This window comes from Urocampus carinirostris, chromosome 9 (assembly GCF_059441175.1).
Source record: "Urocampus carinirostris isolate Australia breed hairy pipefish chromosome 9, RoL_Ucar_1.0, whole genome shotgun sequence".
Lineage (NCBI taxonomy): Eukaryota > Metazoa > Chordata > Actinopteri > Syngnathiformes > Syngnathidae > Urocampus > Urocampus carinirostris.
In genome coordinates, this window is record NC_142357.1 from 21,508,081 (window position 1) to 21,515,182 (window position 7,102).

The 7,102-nt window shown below is 41.3% G+C and overlaps 3 non-coding genes across 3 annotated transcripts; all 3 read right to left on the reverse strand.

The window, feature by feature from the left end:
• Positions 1-5,935: 5,935 nt before the first annotated feature.
• trnal-uag (transfer RNA leucine (anticodon UAG)) lies at positions 5,936-6,017 on the reverse strand. Its single transcript has one exon. It is a non-coding gene; the product is annotated as a tRNA-Leu (tRNA).
• Positions 6,018-6,276: 259 nt separating this feature from the next.
• On the reverse strand, positions 6,277-6,358 carry trnal-uag (transfer RNA leucine (anticodon UAG)). Its single transcript has one exon. It is a non-coding gene; the product is annotated as a tRNA-Leu (tRNA).
• A 259-nt stretch (positions 6,359-6,617) lies between these two features.
• Positions 6,618-6,699, reverse strand: trnal-uag (transfer RNA leucine (anticodon UAG)). Its single transcript has one exon. It is a non-coding gene; the product is annotated as a tRNA-Leu (tRNA).
• Between the last annotated feature and the right edge of the window lie 403 nt (positions 6,700-7,102).

Genomic DNA, 7,102 nt, shown 5'->3' on the forward strand with positions numbered 1-7,102 from the left:
AGCGAGTGGATAGGAGAGTACTCGGTTGGTTTGGACACATGGAGAGGATGGATGAGGAATGAATGTTGAAGAGGTTCTACAGAGCAGAAGTAAATGGAAGGAGACCAAGAGGAAGGCCGTGATTGAAGTGGATGAATGGTGTTATGAGTGCACTGCAGGAAAGAGGTCTAAATATAGTGGAAGCTAGAGCTCTTGTTGGTGATAGGAATGAGTGGAGAGGTGTTGTAAAAGGATAGTGGGATGTTAGTCTGTGTTCTAAGGGATGGACAGGGCGCCTGTATGATGCGGCAGGGGTAAACCAGTGAAAGCTGTCGGGCCCTGCTGTTGAACAGAAGAGTGTGTTGTGTCACCCTGACCCGAGTGACATGGCCGCTTTCTTGCGTCCCGTTTCATCTGGAGGGACGAAAGCATGACCAACTTGGGTGCCGAGGTGCTTAACTTGTTGGGGTGTTTGGGCATTGGGGTTGGCCATGGTCCCCAAAAATGTTTTGTGTGTTTTTTGCTACTTTTTCCCTTTTTTATTTTCTTTGTTTTTGTATTTGTTTGTTTTGCTGTCGGTCACCCCTCTTGAAGGTTATGACCAGTGCAGCATGATATTTACGTGCAGCAACATTTAATTTCAATGCAAATTAATAAAATGTGTGTAATGAGTTATTTTACATCAAACAGTAGTTACCGTATTTTCCTGACTATAAGTTGTTTCAGGGAAATCTATTTGATAAAAGCCACACCAAAAACATACATGTCATCTTGAAAGGCAATTTAAAATGAATGAAAAAATGTACCCCCGTATAAGGTGCCCCCCGGTCCATTATTAGGAGTAAGCTTATTTAGAAAGCCGGGCAGTATTCCCCGGTGTAAAAGCTTGCCCTCCTTTGCGCTTTTATTCTTAATTAACCTCTGAAAGATAATGTTGTAGCTTCCTGTGTCTGCGCAGCGAGGTTAATGATTTGCGCAGTCCGGCGAGAAGCGGCCGAGGGACAGATCAATGCATCTCAATTCCCAACGCTGCGTGTTCCGTCTCACTTGCTGGACCGCCATGAAAGGGAGAGCAGGGGCCACACTGATTAAATAGAGACACTGCACCTAACAGCCTCACACAAGCAATGCCAGGAAGCAAATAATAACAAAACACTCAGTTGACACAAAAACCTAAAATTAAAAAAAAACACTCATAACTCTTCCGTTTACAGTGCCTAGTGAAACAATTGGACCCCCAAGATTTTTTTTGTCATTCAAGACACACGTCAGAATGGCCAAATCCCACTTCTGACGTACCATTTTGGAGTTAACTGATTTTTTTCACAAGTAAAATAAGGAAAAAAATTGTGAAAGACTCAATAACACTTAAATGAAAAAATTGTACCTGCCAGAGGGACTAAGACATTTATATATTGTTTCAATGTCTTAGAAAATGAGCAAATCTGAGTTGTTATGCACACATGCTACATTTTAGGATATATAAAAAAATCTGGGGCAGAGCAGTGGTTTGCGCGTGTGCAGCACATTTCTGAGGTCATGAGATCGAACCTTCCTGTGTGGAGTTTGCATATTTTCCTCGTGGTTGCGTGGGTTTCCTTCGGGCACTCCGGTTTCCTCCCACATTCTAAAAACATGCATGTCAGGTTAATTGGCCGGACCAAATTGTCCCAAGATATGAATGAGCGAGTGTGTTGTCTGTCTCTGTGTGCCATGCGACTGGCTGGCAACCAGTTCAGGGTGTCCCCTGCCTACTGCCCGAGGATAACTGGGATGGGCTTCAGCACCCCTGCAACCCTAAAGAGGATAAGCGGTGCAGATAATGGATGGATGGTTAAAAAAAATCTGAGGAACCCCTTGAAATACTAGTACTCCCAATTGAAAACCACTACCTTAAGGACATATCCAGTAGCCCTGATTCATGTTGGATTCTTAATCACTGTACAAAATGAGGTTTAATGTTTTGTTTACTCATTTACATGCTCAGAGAGGGATCATTGACTTAACATCAGTGAGAATGTTTATTTTTAAACCTTATTGATCACCGAGGTCATAATGACGTCCTCTGGGATGAGCGGCCAATAAAAAGTCACCATGATAAAGGAGACGGAAAGACTGCTGCTGCCTGGAAATTAGCTTTTCTTGTGCACCAATTAGTCTTACAGCTTTTTGAAAAACACAAAGGTTATTTTCGTAACATGTTTAAGGTGATCAAAGAAATATTGTAGCATTTTCGCTTCAACGGACATGAGGTAGAAATCAGAGTGCTTGCACAGTAACAAACTGAGGGATGCCAGTAATGAAGCCAAATTTGGAGAAGCTCATGCAGTTGTCTATTATTTCAATCAATGTTCTTAACAGAATTACCGTAAATTACAGAAAGCACCTGATTAAAAGCCACATGTGAAAATTCAAGGAAAAAAGCTCAACTTTGATTTTGTACAAAACACTCCAGATTATAAATTGCAGGATTAAACAACCATGAAAACAAACTCATTCACATCCATTTCTAAATTAAAAAAAAAAACTCTAAGAAATGTCTAGTACAGAAAAGTAACAATTTTTTGAAGACTGTCTGCAACTGTCAATCAGCTCAGCAGTAAATATTGATTAATTTAGCATCAATACATATGAAGCAGTGTAGCAAAAGACATTCTTCAAACAAAACACAATGCGATGTATGACTACAATTCAGAAACTCCGACGATAACAACTCATGCTGAGATATGCGACTGATGCTTAACTCTTTCATTCCATCATCATGACAAAGTGATAAAAAGACCAAGCGCCTTAAACTGCTCGGCCATCCTGACATACACTCTAAACATATACCAAAAAAAAAAAAAAAACTGCTCTGGCCGTATAACAAAGCCAGTTCACTCCAAAGGCATTTCAAATCGGGGCGTGTTTTGAACCTGTCATGAGTCCATGCTTAACTTTTAATTACTCAGCCACTCTGAAACTTACAGACATATGATATCTAACCTTCATCATACTGAACTGACTGTATGAGGAGACTGGCTTAAATCCCTGTCATGTGTGCAGAAGAGGGAATTGAACCCACACCTCCAGAGAGACTGCAATCTAAACACAGCGCCCATTTTGACTTGTTCTCAAGCCCTGTTTTAAAATTGAGTACACCTAACGTACGTTAGATCGAGTCGACTTCAAAAAGTGATTTCAGTAGTGGGAATGAGCCATTCTGACATGTGTTTGAACCCATTTTAAGTTAGTGTAGGATATATAAAAAAATCTTTTGATTACCAGCTACCCGGTGACTTAGCTCTGCCACATCAGATATTGACCTCCATTATATGCCCTGTCCTTTTAAGTAAAGTAGCTGACAATACTATCATGTGTGTCAGAAGTGGGATTTGAACCGACACCTCCGGAGAGACTGCGACCTGAACGCGGCGCCTTAGACGACTCGGCCATTCTGACTTGCTTTCAATCTCTGTCTTAAAATTAAGTAGTCCAAAATGCACTGGCTCTGCATTAGATCGAGATGACTCAATGGCTGCGTCCCATTCTTCTCACTTTCACTCGCTATTTGCCCGAGTCACTCGGTTTTGCGCGTTCACGTGAAAATGGGATGTGTCCCAATACTTTCAAGACCCAGGGAGAAGTGCCCTCAACCCATGACATGTCAAGTCAAGTCAAGTCACATTTATTTATATAGCCCTTAATCACAAAAATTACAGAATTACAATTACAAAATTGCACAATTACCTGATCTTAAACCACTTCAGATCGAGGGAGGTCGGTACCTCACTTGGAGCGAAGTGACTACCCAGAAGGCTTTGTGAATTCTCAATATCATATATAACATGGCTGGAAAGGAACCGCACGGATGTAAGAAGTTTTCCACAACTAAGCATGTATTTGCAACGAAATATATTGAGATATCTTAGTTAGACGTAAATCCAATAGAAAATCGTATTTCCGCGTTGAAACATGAACATTGCAAAATCCCTGCCAGGGTTATGTAGGGTTACTTTAACTGGATTACTTTCAATTACTTTTGGATTACTCCAATAGCAAATATGCTAATAAAAGACAAAATAACCTAAATATGAATAAAACGATGACTCACAACACGTGGTAAGCTTTCTCTCCTGGCTTTGATCTCTGGCAAAACTAACATAAAATGCGACAGAAAAAAAATGGAAATAAATCCAAACAGCTTGGCAACATCATTTTTGCCCTTCCATTTATTCCGTTACTCCCCAAGCCTGCACAAAATTTAGTAATTTTATTCATATTTAATATATTTTGTCTTTTATTAGCATATGTGGTATTGGAGTAATCCAAAAGTAATTGAAAGTAATTCAGTTAAAGTAACCCTACTCAACCCTGATCGCTACTTTATACCATGCACAAATCTACCGAGGGAGCCGCAAAAAAAATCTTCACACTACAGACCGTAGAGTTGGATAACTGCAGAAAATCACGGTTCAGCCTATCCCTGTTTTTATCTTAAACGAGTCGTGCTTTTATATCTACATGGCCAGTCGCTAAAGCAGCATAGTCACAATAACGTTCTAGATATATGCGCTTGTTTACTGCACACAATTTCGGGTGTCGTGTTTTATTTACAATATGATTCTTTCATGTGAGATCAGAATGCATTAGTTTTCATCATGCATCATGAGTAGTGTCTCCGAATTTCACGTGGAAATACAGATGAAACTAATAACTATCACATAGTCCACTGCCTTCTCTCTAAACACATATTAAATAAACTATTTAACTTCTCAAAATGTTGTCCAAATGTGGAGACAATTCTAAAGCATATGTGATGCTGGCCAATAGAAGGCTCTTACAGCCATAAGAATAACATGTCAGGTTTGTGTATCTATTCACTATCAAATAATTATCCAGAACACATCCTATAATTTCCTGTCTCACATCAACTTGTTCAGCATCCTATACACAGTTGTTTTTGTACAATACACCAGCATTAAGTAATTCTTGTTTTTTCCACCCAACTTAAAGGCCAATGTAGAACGTCCCGTGGAAGAGCTGGCCACCATCACGGCTACCACACCATCCACACTACCAGGCACGTCGTCGGCATCTTCCAATCCGGAGCCAAACCCCAAATCAGCCAGAAAAAAAAGGAAGCACGATACACTCCTTGACTTTTTGAAAGAGGAGTCTGCCAGAGTGAAGAAAAGGCACGAGGAAACTGAGCGGTTCCTGATCCTTTTTGGGAAGCTTGTGGACAAATTTCCAAAACAGTGACATCTCTGCAATGTTTCCCTTAATAGGAAAATCTCATCTCATTAGCTGCACCGTTTATCCTTAGTAGGGTCGTGGGGGTGCTGAAGCCCATCCCAGCAATCATTGGGCAATGGGCAGGGGACACCCTGAACTGGTTGCCAGCCAATCACAGGGCACAGATTGGGACAGACAACTCGCTCGCTCGCTCATTCACTCAATTGGTTCAATGAACCATTCTAAAATGTGTTTAAAGCTCATTTTGAGCTCCTGTATAGCGAGTTGCGCTTTTGATGACTCAGCTGCCCTTTGACTTATCTCTGCCACATCAGATATTAACCTCCATCATATGCCCTGACCTTTAAAGTAAGGTCGATGAAAATACTGTCATTTGTTACAGAAGTTGGATTTGAACCGGCGCCTCCAGAGAGACTGCGACCTGAACGCACCGCCTTGGACACCTCGGCCATTTTGACTTGCTTTCAAGATCCGTTTTAAAATTGAGTACGCCGAACTGCACTGGCTGTACGTTTGATCGAGATGACTCAAAAAATCATTTCAGTAGTGGCAATGAACCATTCTAAAATGTGTTTAAAGCTGATTTTGAGCTCCTGTATACAGAGTTGCGCCTTTAGGAGACTCATCTACCCTGTGACTTATCTCTGCCACATCAGATATTAACCTCCATTGTGTGCCCTGGCCTTGTAGGTAAAATTGCCAGCGATACTGTCTTGTGTGTCAGAAGTGGGATTTGAACCCACGCCTCCAGAGAGACTGTGACCTAAACGCAGCACCTTAGACCACTCGGCCATTCTGACATGATCTCAAGACATGTTTTAAAATTAACTACGCCGAACTGCACTGGCTGTACATAAGATCAAGATGACTCAAAACATCGTTTCAGTAGTGGGAATGAACCATTCTAAAATGTGTTTAAAGCTCATGTTGAGGTCCTGTAAACAGAATTGTGCTTTTGAAGACTCAGCTACTCTGTGACTTATCTCTGCTACATCAGATTTTAACCTCCATTATGTGCCCTGGTATTTCAAGTAAAGTACTTGACAATAATTTCATGTATGTCAGAAGTGGGATTTGAACCCACGCCTCCAGAGAGACTGCGACCTAAACGCAGCACCTTAGACAACTCGGCCATTCTTACATGCTCTCAAGGTCTGTTTTAAAATTGACTACGCCGAACTGCACTGGCTGTACATTAGATCGAGATGACTCAAAACATTGTTTCAGTAGTGGGAATGAACCATTCTAAAATGTGTTTAAAGCTCATGTTGAGGTCCCGTAAACAGAGTTGTGCTTTTAAAGACTCGGCTACTCTGTGACTTATCTCTGCCACATCAGATTTTGACCTCCATTATGTGCCCTAGAATTTCAAGTAAAGTACTTGAGAATAATGTCATGTATGTCAGAAGTGGGATTTGAACCCACGTCTCCAGATGGACTGCAACCTAAACGCAGCGCCTTAGACCACTCGGCCATTCTGACTTGCTTTCAACACCTGTTTTAAAATTGAGCACGCCGAACTGCACTGGCTGTACGTTGGATCAAGATCACTAAAAAATATCATTTCAGTCGTGGGAATGCCCCAGCCAATTTTAACTTCCATTAAGCTACACTAACTCTATGAGGAAGGCAGTATACATCCCTCTCATATTTGGCAGAGGTGGGATTTGGACCCACACCTCCTGAAAGACTGCAACATGACCACAGTACATTAGACCACTCAGCAATTCTAACATGCTTTAAGACCTTTGAGTACACCGAACTGCACCGGCTGTACGTTAGATTGAGTTGACTCCAAAACATGTGTCCTGAGAAACTATGCCTCAAACCTTTCTGCGTATGTTTCATCCATCCATCCATTATATGCATCGCTTATCCTCACTAG